Source organism: Gracilinanus agilis, chromosome 3, assembly GCF_016433145.1.
Source record: "Gracilinanus agilis isolate LMUSP501 chromosome 3, AgileGrace, whole genome shotgun sequence".
NCBI classification, from domain to species: Eukaryota; Metazoa; Chordata; class Mammalia; order Didelphimorphia; family Didelphidae; genus Gracilinanus; species Gracilinanus agilis.
In genome coordinates this window covers 13,331,354-13,350,374 of record NC_058132.1, presented here as the reverse complement: position 1 = coordinate 13,350,374, position 19,021 = coordinate 13,331,354, and the positions used below count along the sequence as shown (strand labels likewise).

Here is a 19,021-nt window from a genome sequence, read left to right as displayed (position 1 = left end):
CAATATTAAATTATTTGAAATAACAAGTAAAGAAGGAGTTTTACCAAACTCCTTTAATGAAAGAAATATGGTAATGATATCTAAATCAGGAAGAGCAAAAATGGAGAAGGAAAAGTATACAGCAATCTCATTAATGAATATGGATGCAAAATTATAAACAAAATACTAATTAGGTGACTACAACAATATAATAATAAAATAAGATAATACTTTGTGACCAAATCAAATTTATACCAGGGATGCAGGGATGATTTAATATGAGGAAAAGTTTCAACATAATTGATATCAATAATAAAAGAAATGCAAACTATATGATTATGTCAATGGATGCAAAAAAATCTTTGATAAAATACAACACTCATTCCCATTAAAATCACTGGAAAGCATAGGTATGAATGCAATTTTTCTTAAAATGATGTGAAGCATTTACCTAAAACTATCAACAAGCATTATCTACAATGGTGAAGCTAGACCCCTTCTCAGTATGATCAGGAGAGAAACAAGGATGTTCACTATCATCAATATTATTTAACATAATATTAGAAATGCTAGAAATAGCAATAAGGGAAGAAAAAGAAACTAAAGGAATCAGAAATGTCAAAGAGGTAATAAAGTGATCACTATTTGCTGCTGCCATGATGGTATATGTAGAAAATCCCAGAATTCAATTAAAAAGTTAGTTGAAACCATAGATAATTTTAGCAAAGGAGTAGGATATAAAATAAATCCAAATAAATAACTAGTATTTTTATATATTACTGACAAATTCCTGAAAGAAGAGATAAAAAGAGATACTCCATTAAAAATAGCCACAGATAAAATAAAATAACTAGGGGTATACCTGCCAAAACCAAACCAGAAACTATGTGAACATAATTTTAAAATGCTTTTATACAAATAAAGTAAGATAGAAATAAATGGAGAAATATTGATTGTTCATAAATGAGCAGAGCCAATATACAATCCTACCTAAACTAAACTACTCATTCAATACCATCCCCATTAAATAATCAAAAAAATTTACTTTATTGAGTTATGAAAAATAATAGCAAAACTCATTTGGAAGAATAAAAGATGAAAAATTTTAAAGGAATTAATGGAAAAAAATATAATGGAAGGAAATATAGCAATATCTGATTTTAAACTTTATTATAAACTAGTAATTATCAAAAACTATCTGATACTATCTAAGAAATTGAAAGGTAGACCAGTGGAACATAACAGACATACAATAAACAACAGCAAAAGATTTTAGTAATCTGGTATTTGACAAAACAATAGATGCAAGATTTTGAGATAAATTACTGTTTGGCAAAAGTTGCATAGGTAACTGGAAACCAGTATGGCAGAAACTAGGTATAGACCAATATCTTACACCATTCACTAGGTTAAAATCAAAATAGATACATGATCTAGACATGAAAGAGATACCATAAGTAAATTAGAAGCACAGGGAAGATACTGCTTATCAGATTCATGGAGAGGAGAGAAATTTATGAGTTAACAAGAGATCAAGAGCATTGTGAAATATAAAATAAATAATTTTGAATACATTAAATTGAAAAGGTTTTGTACACATATAATAAATGCTGTCAAAATTAGAAGTAAAGCAGAAAATTAGGAGAAAAGTTTTAGATAGCTCCCCTGATAGAGGTCTCATATTTAAAATATATAGAGAAATTTATCAAATTGATAAGAATGAGAGCCATCCCCCAATTAATAAATGGACAAAAGATGTGAACAGACCCTTTTCAGATAAAGAAATCAAAGCCATATATGTGCATGTGAAAAAAATGCTCCAAATCACCATTGATTAGAGAAATGCAAAACAAAACAACTCTGAGATATCAAATCATACCTGCCATGCTGACTAAACTGACAAAAGGGCTAGGTGACAAATGTTGGAGGGGATGTGGTAAAATTGTAACAATGCATTGGAAGTGAAGGTGGAGCTGGGAAGTGACCCCAACCATTTTGGACATCAATTTGGAATTATATGCAAAGAGTTATAAAGCACCGCATACCCTTAGATCTAGCAATACCATTGCTGGATCTTTTTCCCAAGAAGATCAGGGAAAGATGAAAAAAAAAACCCATATGTTCCAACGTATTTATATCAGTTGTCTTTGTGGTGGCAAAAAAATTGGAAACTGAGGGGATGCCCATCATTTGGGGAATGGCAGAACGAATTGTGGTATATGATTGTGAAGGAATACTGTTGTGCTATGGGAAACGATGAACAGATTTTTTAACAACCCAGAAAGAACTATATAATGAACAGTGAAATGAATAGAACTAGAACTTTAGACATAGCCACAGAACTAATACTGGAAGAATAACCTGAAAATTCTACTGCCAGAAAGTGGACAGAAAAATAAAACATGAAAGACTTAATGTATATGGACACATTGGCCTCCCTGATGATATTCTACATGAGGCAGGGAGGGTACAGAGGGGTCATTACACTAGTATTATATAGAAGTGAAGAAAAGTAAGCAAAACATATGGGAGATTTGTGATTTCATTTGTGTAACACCTTTGTTTTCTTTACATATGAAAATGTTTTGTTTTTTAAACATATGGAATAATAATAATTATTTAAAAAACAAAAATAAATAAAATGAGCTGGAGAAAGAAATGGCAAATCACTCTAGGATTTCTGCCAAGAAAACCCCAACTGGGGTCATGAAGAGTTGGACACGATGGAAAAAACAACAGATAATTACTGAGGTTGCTAATATCTCTGAAAATCTGTAATACAGATTTTAAAAATTAAGACTCAGATAGATGAGATAACAATTCAAATCATAAGGGTAGTAAGCAGAAGGATGGAGATTCAAACACCATTTTGCTGATGCCAAATACTGATGTCTCATACACGCCACAACTACAGAACTAGATGGCAGGTGGTGAAGGGGAAAGGGGGTTACAGGGAACTGAGCATTTATTTCTCACTTTATGGTACTAAGTGCTGTGCAAAATACTAGGGATGCAAAGATAGGCAAAATAGTCAGTTTCTATGCTCAAAGAGTTGGTATTCTACTGCGAGGTTAGCAAGACAACACATTAAGGGAAGCTGAAAAACAAGAAAAGGAGTATTAGAGGGCATGGTGAAATGACTGCAAAAAGTAGTGTGGAGGCCTGGTTTCTGGTTAAATGAGGCAAAAGGTTCCCCTATCAGTGCCATGAGTATGTCAGGTGGGTCAGGCGTTGTGCTTGGTGTAGGATCCAAGCTATGTGACCGTGGGCAAATCATTTAACCCTTCTCAGCTTCAGTTTCTTCATCTTAAAATGTAGGGCAGATTGATGACCTTTGAGGTTCCTTTGAAATCTAAACCTGTGATCCTGGGATCTCCCTCCCTTCCTCCTTCTCTCTCCCTTTCCATCCCTGTTCCTGCTCCTGTCTGTCTCTTATGCTCTTATGTTCATCTGTATTCTCTCTCTCTCTCTCTCTCTCTCTCTCTCTCTCTCTCTCTCTCTCTCTCTCTCTCTCTCCTCCACAATTGCAGAACTAAACTTTCAGACTCTAACTGAACTCTTATCTCTTCCTCTCCAAGATGACCATTTAAGAAGTCAGTTTCCTATCTTGCAGGTTCCCATATATGAGTGGAGCCCAGAGGCCCAAGGCTTCGTGCTGAGCTCTCTCTTCTATGGCATAATGATCTCTATAATCCCAGGTGGGTATGTGGCTGGAGTTCTTGGAGGAAAGAAAATAGCTGGGTTTTCATTGCTTATCTCTTCAGTTCTCAGCCTCTTGACACCACTAGCAGCAGACCATGGACTACCTTACCTGATACTCACAAGGATAGTACAAGGCATAGCTCAGGTACCAGCACACCTTCCAAGTTGGTGAATAGGATAGACCAGTGATGGTGAACCTTTTAGAGATGGAGTGTCAGACTCTACCCCTACCTTACCCCCACAGACCAAGTGCCTTACCCTCCCCTGCCACCTCCACCCCTCACATACCTCTCTCCTAATCCCAGATGGGGAGGGAGGAAGAGCTCCCACTGGGCTGCTGGGAAGGGGGGGCAGGTGATGAGAAGAGCATGTGGAGAGAGGGAGGAGATTGGCTTGAGCCCTCTGCTCCTCTCTATCTCAGCTCCCCTCCAGTTATGTGCCAGGTTGTGAGGTATGCCCACCTCAAACCTATCTTCTCTCCAAACACATCGTGGGGATCACCATTTTCACTGACTGTGCTGTAGCCTCACATAGCATATTAGCCCCACCATTCCCTTGCACCTTACTCCCAGACAGAAGAGGGAGGAAGAGCTCCCATTGGGTTGCTAGGCAGAGAAGTGGGGGAAGTGAGGAATGTCCTCAGGTGTATGGAGAGGGGGACGGGAACAGCTCTGCCCCCAGTCTCACTGGCTTTCTAGTAAAAAAAAAATGACTGTAAACATGCCCACAGAGAGGGACCTGCATGTCCCCTTTGGCATGTGTGCCATAGGTTCACCATCATGGGGATAGACTATTCTTCCTCAATTTGATCAACACTTCAAAATTTCTTTCTACCTTGATTTCCAGGCGATAAATGTATGTGCTCTACAGGCATTCTGGCTAAAATGGGCTCCTCCCCTGGAACGGACTCAGATGAGTAACATTGGTTTTTCTGGTAAGGACTCTGTTATTATAGTTGTATTACATTCCTATCCCTCTTTACCTCTACAACTTCCATGTTAGTGTCCTCACAATAAGGATTCTTCAAGATAGGAACAGAAATGAAATACAATCACACAACTAAAAAGTTAGAGAAGACCTCAATGGCCAACCAGTGCACACAGTGAGAATGCTATAGACACAGTGGCATCCCCTTTTGTTTAACCTTAAATGTTGTGCAGACTAAAAACATGAAGTTTACACACTTTCCCTAGTGCCAATAGTCTACAAAAAACCACAAAGATTTCTTTTTTTTTTTTTAACCCTTTACCTTTTGTTTTAGGATCAATACTACGTATTGATTCTAAGGCAGAAGAGTGGTAAGAGTGGCAAATGAAATTAAGTAACTTGCCCAGGATCACATAGCCAGGAAATGTCAGAGACCAGATTTGAACCCAAGTTCTCCCAAATCTAGGGTTGGTCCTGTATTTACCATGTTGTCCACACACAGACTTTTAATGCTCTAACTCAGATCTTACTTTGTCTCTTCAATTCAGGTATGATATCAGGAAATTTTATTATCTTATTAGTGGGTGGATTCCTCTGTCAGTCCCTGGGTTGGCCAAGTATCTTTTATATATGTGGTAAGTGACTTCATCTCAAATCCATTCATTTCCACTTTTCAGGGTATAAACTCCTGAACATCTGTGCTCCTTATGATACCCAGGTAGATCCCCCATAAACACAAATAATTAGGTTTAGAAAACACAAGAAAGAATGTTCTTCAAACCTCTAATCCAATTAGGAAAACTATACACAGAAAGTTGAAATAGTCATTTATAGGTCACATAGCAAGTTAGTGGCAAAATCAAAATAACCCAGATACCTTTATTCTTTGTCCCATGTTCTGGCTTCTACTATCTAATTGGTTCTCAAAATATTATTACAAAGAGTTCAAAATAATTCTTAAATGAATCCACTTTGCAAATATACATCTGTTCAGGCAGGCAAAAAAAATTTATTAAGTGCCCACTATATGCCAGGCACTGTGCTAATGTTTGAGATACAAAGAAAGAAAAAGATAGCTCTTTTTTTTTTTAAACCCTTAACTTCTGTGTATTGGCTCTTAGGTGGAAGAGTGGTAAGGGTGAGCAATGGGGGTCAAGTGACTTGCCCAGGATCACACAGGTGGGAAGTATCTGAGGCCAGATTTGAACCCAGGACCTCCCATCTCTAGGTCTGACTCTCGATCCACTGAGCTACCCAGCTGCCCCCGTTAGCTCTTGATCTCAAGGCAGTCATAGTCCGATGGGAAAGATGACATGTAAGCAACCATGTAAAAGCTGGAGACCAGATAAAGTAGAGATAATCTCAGGAGGAAGGTACTAGAACGAAGAGAGGTTCAAAACTCTCCTATAGAAAATGGGATTTTAGCTAGAGCTCACAGGCAGAGATGAGTGAGAGGGAACATTCAAAGCATGTGGGACAGTCATACACACACACACACACACACACACACACACACACACACACACACATATATATATATATATATATAAATTCTCATGTCAGGAGATGGAGTGCCTTTTATGAGGAGTAGCATGGATCACAGAGGATGGGGGAGATGGAGATAGAGTGAGTGATACAAGATGTAAGAAAACTAGAAAAGTAGTTGGGGACCAGGTTATAAAGGGTCTTAAAAACTAGAAGAATTTATACTGAAGCATGGAAATGATATGGATCTACTGGTGTGTGGTGAGAAGGTAGATGGTGTGGTCAGATTTATATTTCAGGGAGATCAGTTTGATAGCTGACTGGTAGCTGGACTAAAGTGGGGAAAGATTTGTGGTAGGATGACCAACCAGTAGGCTGTTGCAAGTCTAGGTGCGAAGGGTTAAGGGCTTGCACCAAACTTGTCATTGTGTTAGAAGAGAAGGGGGTATAGGGAAATATTTTATTCTATTATTCAGAGAACTTTAGTCATTATATTCTTTAAACCTAGTTTTATGTGGCCAAAAATTGCCTAACCCAAAAGCTTACTGTTGAGGTCAGGCTGAATTCAGACACTCTAGGGAAGCTAGATGGTATTAGGGAATGCTTAGAGCCCATTCAGGTCTTGTTTTGGTTCCACCCAATGCTTGTGTTTTGGGTTCTTCAAATCTGAATGTTTATAGTTATTGATATATATCTCCATGGATCTTGCCATGTTACTGCTCTCTGTAAAATTGGTTAACTGAGTACTTGAGGTTCCTACACTCTTGTCTACATGCTACAGAATGTACATCTTGCAGAGAATCCTAAGGAATCCACATCTTCTGGCGGTACCAGCAAATGACCTATGAAAATTCTTTCCAAAACTATTCCAAGATTGGGAATTTTTTCTTATTGCTACCAGGAACATACAGGAGAGAGGTTTTCTAAAAAGGTAAAATTGACAGGACAGATGGAATGAAGAGTTGAAGGTGGTGACACCGAGGTTTTGAACCTGGTTGACTTGGATGATGGTGTTACCCTCCACAGTAATAGGGGATTTTAGAAAGAAAGAAGGGTTTGGAAGGAAATAAATTCAGTTTTGGATCTGTTGAATTCAAGACGTCTATAGGGCATCTAGTTACAGAAATCCAATAGGCAGTTAGAGACACAAGAGAAGAAGACAGCAGAAAGGTTAAGACTGGATAAAGAGATTTAAGAATTGATCAGTATAGAGATGGAAGCCAATGAGATCACCAAGTTACATGGTACAGAGGAGAAGGAAAGAGTGTCAAGGGTTAAAAGGAATAAGCTGGGTGAAGATTCAGCAAACCAGACTAGACACATAGAAAAACAGTGTCATGGAAGGCTACAAAGAAAAGAGTATCAAAAGAAGAGGGTGGGGGGCAGCTGGGTAGCTCAGTGGATTGAGAGCCAGGCCTAGAGACGGGAGGTCCTAGGTTCAAATCTGGTCTCAGACACTTCCCAGCTGTGTGACCTTGGGCAAGTCACTTGACCCCCATTGCTTACCCTTACCACTCTTCTGCCTCGGAGCCAATATATAGTATTGACTCCAAGACGGAAGGTAAGGGTTTATTTAAAAAAAAAAAAAGAAGAAGAGGGTGATCACATTGTGAAAGGTCTCATAAAATCAAAGAAGGATGATGATTGTGAACAGGTCATTAGATTTATCCATTAAAAGATTATTAGCAAGTTTAGAGAGAGCAGTTTCATTTGAATGATGAAGTCAGAAGCCAGACTATAGAGAGTTAAGAAGTGAGAAGATAAGAAGTTGAGGGACCTAACTTAGAGAGCATTCTTGAGTGTGGATGGAGATGACATGGGCACCTTTGCGATGTGTAAGGAAGCAGCCTGTAGACTTGGAAGGACTGAAAAGAATGAGAGAGTTGGGATTAGAGGGAGATGCTATGCTGGAGAAGACAGGATGGAATGGAATTACTCATGCAGTGCCAATTTGCAAAGGCCCCTCATAAAGTAGAGGGGGAAAGAGACATCATTCCAGGTAAAAGAATTTGGGACACTGCACAGCATGAGGTGCTGGAGTGCCCAGAAAGGGGAGTTAAAACAAGTGTTATAATCCCTCAGGAGGGGCTATTGGGGGTATAAGTGGAAGAGTGGGTCATGAGCTTTTTCCTACTTTAGCCAAACTGTGACTGAAGCAGATTCAAGGCTTGTGGCATGTAGTCATCAGAGGGAAAAAGCAGTGTGGTGCAGGACTGGGTGATGTCACTGCTACCCCACACAGGCAGGCCACTGAGTAGAGCCCAAGCCAGGGGCACCAGGAGGGTAATAAAAAGAGAACAGTGACAGAATGATGGAAGAGTGGTTTGCTTCAGCTTCAGCATATAGAGAAAATAATGGCAATAAGCTCTTCGGTGATATGAGATAAGGTAAGTAGAAGAGAGAAGACTCAATGAATGGCCTCAATCTTAAAAAATAATATTAATTAATTAATTTAGAATATTTTTCCATGATTACATGATTCATGGTTTTTCTCACCCATATTCCCTACCCCCTTCCCAGAGATGACAAGCAATTCCACTGGGTTTTATTTGTATCATTGTTCAAAACCTATTTCCATGTTATTAATATTTGCAGCAGAGTGATCTTTTAACTCCAAAACCTCAATCATATCCCCATAGAACCATGCGTCCAAGCATTTGTTTTTCTTCTGCATTTCTGCTTCCACAGTTCTTTCTCTGGATGTGGAGAGTGTTCTTTCTCATAAGTCCCTTGGGATTGTCCTGTGTAATTGCATTGCTACTAGTAGAGAAGTCTATTATATTCAATTGTGCCATAATGTATCAGTCTCTGTGTACAATGTTCTCCTTTCTCTTTGTATTACTTCCTGGAGGTCTTTCCAGTTCACATGGAATTCCTCCAGCTCATTATTCCTTTCAGCATAATAGTATTCCATCACCAACAGATTCCACAATTTATTCAGTCATTCCCCAATTGATGGATACCCATTTCCTAATTTTTTTTGCGCGACAAAGAGCGTGGCTATAAATATTTTTGTATAAGTATTTTTCCTTATTATCTCTTTGGGCTACAAACCCAGCAGTGGCACAGCTGAATCCAAGAGGAGGCAGTCTTTTAAAGACCTTTGGGATAATTTCAATTTGCTCTCCATCCTTTACTTACTGCTTTTTAGCTTGGCTAAGCATCAACTGCATGGGAGCTAATGGGAGCTACCTTAAGGGTCCAACATGTGGGTGAAAAGGAACCTCAGTCCTCTACAGCTGAAAGCCCAAGGTGTATCCCATTCAGTTAACTCCAATAAACAAGAGCGACTGTGAGCAGTTTAAGAAGCAACAACTTAGAATGATTGTTTCCTAAAAGTCATTTTGTACATGTTTCTAAACCTGGAAATAGACCTCATTATTATTTGTGCTGAGCTTCCCAGGCAATTGTGTGAAGAATACACAAAGGAAAGAAGATATCATTCCAATATCTAGGGCCACCTGGGATATGTAACAAGTTACTTGACAATAAAAAGAAGCCAATTTATGGGGATCCTAATCACAAAATCAGAGAATTAGAGAAACCAAAAATAATGATGTGAGCTGAAAAGTCAAGTGATTTAGGACAGAAGAGAGAAAAGAACAATATCGGCTCATTAAAAAACAATAGAATTCTATGCTTGGTGGATTTTTACAAGAGGGAGGAAATCATGCCAACTTGGTGCAGAGTCCTATCAAATAAGATATCAATATAAAAGCATTAACTGGGTCCTCTTTTCTCTAGGAGGGATTGGCTGTGTCTACACTATTATCTGGTTTTTTCTGGTTTATGATGATCCCATGAATCACCCATTTATAAGTGACAGTGAAAAGGAATACATCATTTCTTCATTGGCTGGACAGGTGAGTTAAGAATGATAGCTGGTGGGAAAGGTGGGTAGCTCAGTGGATAAAGAGCCAGGCCTGGAGTGGCAGAGCTGTGAATCAGTACAGCCATTTTGTCAAGCAATTTAGAATCATACAAATAAAATGACTAAAACTTTAACACCATTTGATTCAGAGTCCACGATTCCAAGGAGGTCAGTGGCTAAAAATAAAAGATCCGTGTACACAAAAGCATTTATAGAATCTCTTTTTGTTTCAAAGGCCTAGAAACAAAGGAAATGTCCATGGATTGAGGAAAAGTGAATCAAAATGTGGCACATGAATATAATGAAGAATACAGAGAAACATAGATAGATTTACATGAATTGATAGAGAAGGCAGGTCACCAAAGTCAAGAAAACAATATACACAATGAATATGACAATGAAAATGGAAAGAAGCACCCCCACAAAATAACTGAAAGGAAATGAGCAGCTACATACAAAGAATTAGAAAGATAATCAACAGCTTAGAAAGAGAAAAAACACTTAGAAGATCAACAACTCTCTCACAAATTAAAATGGACCAAATGGAAGATAATGACTACATGAGACAATGAAAAATATTAAAATGAACCCAAAGGGGAAGCTAGGTGCCTCCTGAGATTGAGAGCCAGACCTGGATTCAAGTTTGGTCTTAGAAAATTCCCAGTTTTGTGATCCCAGGCAAGTCACTTAACTCCCACTGCCTAGCCCTTATACTACTTCTTCTGCCTTGGAACCAATACATAGTAATAGTTTTAAAACAGAAGATAAAGTTAAAAACAAAACAGAACCCAAAGGACTAAAAAAAACTAGAAGAAACGTGAGATGACCTAGAAAACAAATCAAAAAGTCATAATTTAAGAACAACTGGACTACCTGAACACCATTACCAAAAAACAAACTGAGGCATCCTCTTTAAAGAAGTCATCAGAGAAAACTGCCCAGACTCTTAGAACCAAAGGGAAAAGCAGAAACATAAAGGCTTAACTGGTCACATCCTTAAGTAAAATCCAAAATGAACATCTGAATAAAATCCAGAGCTTCAAAAAAAAAAAGATATTGCAAAAAGTGAGGAAGAAAGAATTCAAGTTCTAAGGAGCTACAGCCCAAATCACATAATATTCAACACTATAAAGAATCAGAGAGTTTTGCAAACTACATGAGAGAAGATTAAAAATATAGGCTCAAACCCAAGAAAATGTACCCAGCAAAACTGAGTATAATCCCATAAGGACAAATAAATTGTTTTTTAATTAATTAGAAGACTGCTGATTCTTGATGAAAAGAGTAGAATCGCACAGAAACTTTTAAATATCTGCATTAAGGGAAACATAAAAGAGTAAACACGAGTTAAAGTCTATGCCACAGACTTTAAATTGTAACATATCACTGTCTAGCTATCATTGCTAACCCCCAAGACTAATCGGGGTAAAACATGAGGCTCTGACAATAAACTAGAAATGAAAACCTAGAAATCTGAAAAAGCTCTGAACTTCTACCGATTGACCTCCAAAATCCTGAGAAATCTGGCTTGTCAAATATGGAATTGATTTTAAGGGATAGGACATTGGATTTCAAAATTTCAGCATATAAAAAGTTTCTGTGTAAATGTTTTCTTTTTGATTCTTTTTACTCCCTATCATTTCCCTACCACTTTCAATGAATGAACATGAACAGTGGAGGTACAGCTAGTATAACCCCATATAAGAAAAGAAATATACCAACCCATACTGCAAACAACAGTGGGAAAGAGAAACGTATGTACCTAGAGAAGATTGCTGGCAAAAACAAGAAATTAAGAATACATTTATGGGCCTTTCTTCTCCTCTGACATATGACTTAATCTCAAGGGAGCTCAAAATTAATATTAAAGCCATGGATTATATGACTTTCTACTGAAAATATCTCTTTGATTTTTTCTAACCTTATTTTCTTTTTCTTTCTCATTAATAATGATTAGAGCATTTTTTCATGTGCTTATCTATTGCTTTGATTTCTCTAACTAAAAACTGTCTGTTCCTATCTTTTGACCAATTATCAGTTGGAGAATGGCTCATATTCTTATATATTTGACAAAGTTCTTTATATATTTTAGATATGAGACTGTTATCTGAGAAACTGTCTATAATTTTTTTCCTAATTTACTGCTTTCCTTCTAATCCACATTAATTTTATGTGTAAAAAATCTTTTTAACTTAATGTATTCAAAGTTATCCATTTTACATCTCACAGTGCTTTCTATCTCTTGTTTATTATCCCCATTTTATAGATGAAAGATTACTGCAGTCAAATAAGGTGAAATGACTTCCTTTAAGTCACACAGCTATAAAGGACTCACCTGCCTTGAACCCATCTCCTGTAGTCACATTCAAGGCTCTCCAGGACATCTTGCAATAAGAATTAAATGACTTTGCTCATTCTTCCTTGAGTTTCCACTAAGAGATCAGAAAAAGCTATAAGAAAAATGTTCCAAATCACCAATAACAAGAAAAATATAAATAACACAATTTTAAGATGTTACCTCACACCTGTAAAATTCACTAAGAAGGGATAAAAATAATACATGTTGAAAAGACTGCTGAAAGACAGACACACAAACATATCATGTATTGGTTGAGCTCTGAATTGGCCCAAATGGTCTTGAAAATTATTTGGAATTGTATAAGAAAAGTGTTGACTGTTTTACTAACATTACTGCAGCAGAGCATCTTATCCAAAAATGTCAAATATAGATGGAAACCTTCAGATAGCAAAATATTTGTGGCACCACTTTTTATGGTGAAAAAGACTAGAAAAAAGGTTGCCTATTGACTGACGAATGGCTACGCAATTATAAAAATGAATGGAATGGACTATTATGTTCTCATAAGTATTTGAAACTATACAGAATTCAAAAAATCTTGGAAAGATTTATTGCTTAAAATAGAGCAAACAAAACAGAGCAGTCCAATGGGCACACTAACCATGATAATGTAAGCAGAATTGTAATTAATGCAAAGACAGATATTGATTCCAGATCTTTAAAGCTAAAGCTGGATAAAGAAGCAGTGAACAATAGATACTGAAGGTGTCAGGGTGCTTTGTTTTTCTTTTCCCTACTACAAGGGAGGATTCTACGAAGCCAGGAAGGCTGTGTTAGGAAGGGACAATGATGTTTGGGGACAGGTAGCAGGAGAAGAAAGGTATCAAAATGTTTTTTAAAAATAGAGATGTATGTTTGTGATAACCTGATCATTCAGAGTACTGACAGTTTGATTTTCCTTATAGGATAGTCCTCCTCGTTGGTCTTTGCCATTCAAAGCTATGATCACGTCACTGCCACTTTGGGCTATTATATTTGCCTCCATTTGTCGATTCTGGTTAGCTACCAACTTAACAACATCACTACCAACTCTCTTAGACAATATCTTTGATTATGGCATTGAAAAGGTGAGTACAAAATTCTTACCTATTGTTCATTCCTCTAATGGCAATGAAATGAGTATTTAATATGCTTTAGGCACTGTGTTAGGAACTGGGGATTCAAAGACTGTAATGTGTAGAAATAGTCAGCCATTTTATGTAAGTGCAAAAAGCAGTTTGCTGCTTTAGAACTCAGAACCTGGAAAAGCAAACCTGGGCATGTGCCAATCTGACAGTTAGGAAAGGAATATAAATTGGGGTGCACAGACCCCTCAACCCCACTTCTTCTTATTCTTCTTGGATTGGGAGGCAGGAGGGTGTCTACTGTCTGGATCCCTAGAGGAGGGAGATTAGTGTACGCAGGCAGGCAGGTAGTGTTTGAACCTATATTGCTAGCTATATCAATCACCTTTGTATTGATAAAGCCACTGAGTTTTTATTATCATACTAGATCATCTTATCAAACCATCAAGAATCAACAACAGCCTCTGACCCAGAGAGGCTTCATAGTCCCTGGGCTCAGCATCAACAGAATCCATACCAGTTTCAGAGTCAAGGGAGACTCTCAAAGTCCCTTGATCTCTGCACTGAGGATAACCTTATTTTAAGTATTAGCATAACATATTATATTAATTATTAGGCAAGATTAATTAGGTTTCACCTACTTCCCTCTCTCCATTTCCCAGTTTTACCTTTCGGTCAAGTTACCCAAATAAACCCAGCTAATTTTCAAGCCTCAAATAGTCTTATTCAACAATTGATAACTTACTTATTGAAACAACATCCTTTAGATAATCACAGTCAGATTGTGGTAACTAATCTAGCCGATCAAATTACATCTAAATCAAGCTGTTGCTAGATCAATAAATATTGTTAAGGTTCCAGGAAGTCAAGACCTACTTCCTAGTTACCTCTAAGCCAATGGACATCCAGGAGCTGTTACTAAGGCTTGAGGTCTGTCTTGAGAATTCTAATACTTTCAGGGAAGCTTTGCCAGGCTCCTGTGGGAAGCAAACCTCTGCTCCCATATCTTAGCTAACAACAGTGCTTCTCTGAATTTCTAAATAATAGGACCTCAGCTCCTCTTGTGTCCTTTGTGTCCCCATAACAGTTTGACCAGATCAAGTGGATAAGAACCTACATATTGATCTGGTTGAATTAATAATACAGCAATGGCTCTAGCTAGGATGACCTTTGTTGTTAACAGCTTTTGCTTATTAATTTACATGATTTCTCAAGGAGCCTATCAGCTCTGGTTTACCATGTTGCCAGCATATTTATTAAGAATTGTATTGCTCTATGATTCATACAAATGGTTTGCTGTGACCCTAACTGAGTTCACTTCATATATCCCTACTATGGCTGCATTATTGGTCTCTGCCTTCCAAGGTCTGTGGGCATTTAAAAAAGTCTGTGAACACCTATGGGGTACTGTTAAGTCTCCTGATAATGATTCCTTGGTCCAAGTGTTAGAAGAACAAATAAAACTCCTAATTTATGTCAACAGACAGATCTGTGAGGGAAACAGTTAGACGACCACACCATACTCCAATTGGAGATTATTAAAAATGGGCAAATGGGTACATGTATAAAGTCAGCTTCTGGGAAAACTGAGGATAAGGCTACCAAGACTGAAACAACAGTTTTGCTGTTAACCATCCTGGATTGGACTAATGTTCAACCAGAAGTGGGGATTTTGCATGTTAAATCTTACAAGGCATTTACGCCAAATGATTTGGAAGTACTTAGATGTTGTTTTCCCAAGTTCTACATTAGTCCTCACAAAAGTAGAAAGGAATTAAAAAGAGCCTTTACCTTGTTCAACCCAAGCTTTCAGGACATAGAATTTCTTCTTGGTGAATTCTTTTCCCCTTCTGAGAAAGATAAATTTTTGTAGGAGACTAGGACAAACCCCAATCTAACAGCTTGGCCCACAATGCACCAAGACTTGGATCTAATGTTCCATGCTAACATGCGCTACTTATTGCAATGTCGGACAGATTTGCTTGAAGCAATGTGCCTCCAAGCTAAGAGGCCAAATTCATGGTCAAAATTTGAAAAGTTGAGGCAAGCGGAGGACGAACACCCTAGCATCTTTCTGGATAAACTTATAGAATCTGCTGAGACTATATTCAGGTATAGGGACATTCAATCTTCCGAAACCGTAGATCATATTAGGAGACAGTTTGTAAAGGGTGCTGCACTGCCGATCCAGCAATATTTCCAGCAGAGCTGTCTGCAATGGGAATCCTTGACTCTTGAGGATATATCACAACATGCCACTTATATCCATGATTCTAAGGCTAAGGAACAACAAGCAGTCAGGCAATCTGAATCTGACAAAGATGCACTCATTTCTGAGTTGAAAAGACAACTTAAATGAGCAAAAAAAAAAAAAAAAAAAAAAGACAAGGAAAAGGAAGAGATAAAAAAATCTTGCACTCCAGGCCATTAGGGGGCAGAGTTAGTCAAGGCAATCAGGCAATTTTAGGAACAGAAATACTTCTAAGTGCTGTTATCTGTGTGAAGGTTTTGGCCACCTTGTAAAATCATGCCACTACAAGAAAGAGATAAACTTTAATAAGAGCATTAACACCAGCTAGGGAATCTAAAAAATGAAACAATCCTTGCCCTCAAGAAACTTGCATTGTACTGGAGGAGAGAACTTATAAATGAATAAGAATATATTTAAGAAATTCAAAATAACTGTCATTGGGAGGAAGGGCTTTAGTAGATGGAGGATCAGTGAAGGCTTCCTATAGAAAATCTCACATAAGCAGAGGTTTGAAGGAAACAAAAAGGCAGAGATGAGGTGAGGAAGAGTATGTTTGAAAAAAGAGGGAGACCAGCTAGTAAAAAGGTAGAGAGATGATAGATTGAATGATTTTTAGGAACATCAAAAGAACCATTAAGGATCTAAGATTCCAGAGGCAGAAATGTCCATTTCTCTAGTTCTTGGTTTCCATTGTAGTAGTCTAGGAGAGAAATGATTAGAACTTGAACTAGAATAGTGGCTGTGTGAGTATGGATGCAGGATACACAGTAGGTGTAGAAATAACAAGATTGGACAATTGATTATATATGTAAGGTTGCTAATCTGGGTCATTAGGATGATGGTGGTACCCTAGAGAGAAACAGGGAAGTTCAGGAGCCTGATAGGTTTAGGGGAAAAGAAGTTGAACACTTTTTTGGAAGATCTGAATTTTAGATGACTAAGTTAAATAAGTCCAACAAGCAGTTTAAGACGTATGGCCAGAGCTTCAAAAAGGGATCTGAAGAGAGAAGAGAGCGTAAGATGAAGCCTTGGGTTACATCTACAGTCATAAGATGTGATATAGAAGCTACAACAGCAAATGAGACCAAGAAGGAGCAGTTCTACAAGTAGAGGTAAGAGAGTAGTAGTGCGAAAGAAAGCCAAGGAGGAGAGAGTATCCAGGAGCAGGTAATTAACTGTCAAATATTGAAGAGGTAAAAGATAATTTCAATTCTCACTAAACTGCCACACAGGTGACACACATACCTGTTCTCTCAGGAACTACAGATCATAGAATGGTAGTGCTAGAAGGTATCTTAGAGACCATCCAAATAAATTGGCTAATAAACTTTTCTGTGTCATGGACCCTATGGTGAATCCAATGGGCCCTTTCTTAAAATAATGTTTTAAAACACAAAAAATACAAATCCAACACCTGGCACAGGCCTGGCAAATACTAGGCTCTCAATAAATGTTGAATGATTGATTGACATAAGATTACAAAGAAAGTCAATTTTAATAACATAATTATCAAAATATTTTAAAAAAATAAGTACACAGATATTAAGTCTATCACATCTGACCTTGTTCAATGTCCTTATTTAAAAATAAAAAGCTTATGAGCCCTGGAGAGGTAAAGTTATTTAACCATGTGTCCATAAGGATATAATGGCAGATCCAGGAACTAAATGAACCCAGTGTTTTTGGTTCCCAGTTCAATGTTATCTTTACTCATTCAAGTCATCTGTATGATATTTCCATCTTTCTTCCTGTTAGAAGGAATTTTTTTTATCTCATTAGGAGCAGAAGTTTTAAGTCAGAAGAAGGTTTATAATTTGTATGCTGTCTCTGTAAGAGACAACAACAGACAGCTCTGACTCCATCACTTTAAAAAGATGGAACAGACAGATCTTGTCTCTGTGTCTTTAAGAGAAAACCATAAAACTAGTGAAGGGAGTCAGTTAGAAACTCCATTTTGGTCTGACTTTGGTTGGAGAGGAATTCTAAGGTGCTGGCTCTCTATCAGGAGAAACTGGTAGTAAAGATTTTAGACTTTGATCTTTAATACAGAGTTGAAAAGAAGACAGTCCAAGCTGCTGGACTGTCGGTTCTCTGTGAGCAGCAGTTTCTCTGACTTCCTTGGGAGCGGGGTTGCAGGATTTATTCTCTCAGACAAAGAAGATCTGTTAGTTAATTTGAGACATTTACTTTTGAGAGTTTGTGATACACCTATGAATTTGAGTTAAAGTCTGATTCTAGAGAGCTTTTCTCCTGGAGGGAGAAGGAGCAGGCAGAGAGGCTCTGTCCACTCTCTTTGACTTTGGAGCAGGACCTCTGTCAGTGTCTCTCTGCCAAGAGATTCTGACAGTTATATCTGGCAGCTTGTGGTTTTCATATATTACTATAAGGAGGTTAAAGAAGATTTTATTAATTAGAACAGTTTAGTTAGATAGACAATATTATTCTAAGAACGTGAGAGTAAGGTTAAGGAGGCCTGTCTGACAGGAAAGAAGAAACTGAAAAGAAAGAAGTTAGATCTCAGGGAGGTTTACATAGATATTTTAAGTATAGCTTTAGAATTTTAGACAAGATTAATAGGTATAATTCCTATTTCCTACCTCCTGTTTACTATCCCACCTCTCCCAATAATAAATAAGGGTCATACCAAACTGTTTCAGGGTGTTTAGCCTACACAATAGTTTAACTCCTAACAACCATCTACAAAATAGGTTTAATATAACAGTTTTAGCTGATCAACAACAGGTTTAGTTTCAATATAACATCCCATAATTCTCTTGTAATACAGTGATTGAACTACAACCAAGGAGAATGTATATAGATTTCATAAAGTTTGAATTGAGGATCTCAGAGTATAGTCACCATCATAGCTAAAGGTATGAAACTATCTTCTCCATGTACTGTTGGAGTGCCTCAAATTCCATGATTTGGGGATCACTGTTTCAGATTAAGTTTTTAAAATATAAGCATCTGGAATTTCTTGAAGTGCTGATTTCCTGAGAAGGGTGAAATATTAACTTGGTATCAGTTATTAGAACTTTAGTGTGACTGTACTACAAATTATCAATGATTTATCCATATAGTTTGCCATTTTCCATCATTCAGGTATGTCCGTCAACTTTCCAGTGTGTCCCCATTTTACAGATGAGGGACTAGTAGGGGTTAATTTGGGCAATTAGGCAAGTTAGGTTAATGAGGTTAATAGAGGTTAAGTACCTTGCCCAAGGTCACATAGTTAGTAACTGTCTGAGACTGGATTTAGTTAAAGTTTTACAAACTGCTTTCCTCAAAACAAGCACATGAGGTAGGAATTACAGTCACACTTTATAGATGAGTACACTGAAAATTAGCAAGGTTAAGCAGTTTGCTCCAGGTTAGCAGTCAAT

The 19,021-nt window shown here is 37.5% G+C and overlaps 1 pseudogene; it reads left to right on the top strand.

Annotated features, from left to right (window-relative positions):
- LOC123239032 overlaps positions 1-19,021 on the top strand; it is a 50,190-nt pseudogene that overhangs the window by 23,821 nt on the left and 7,348 nt on the right.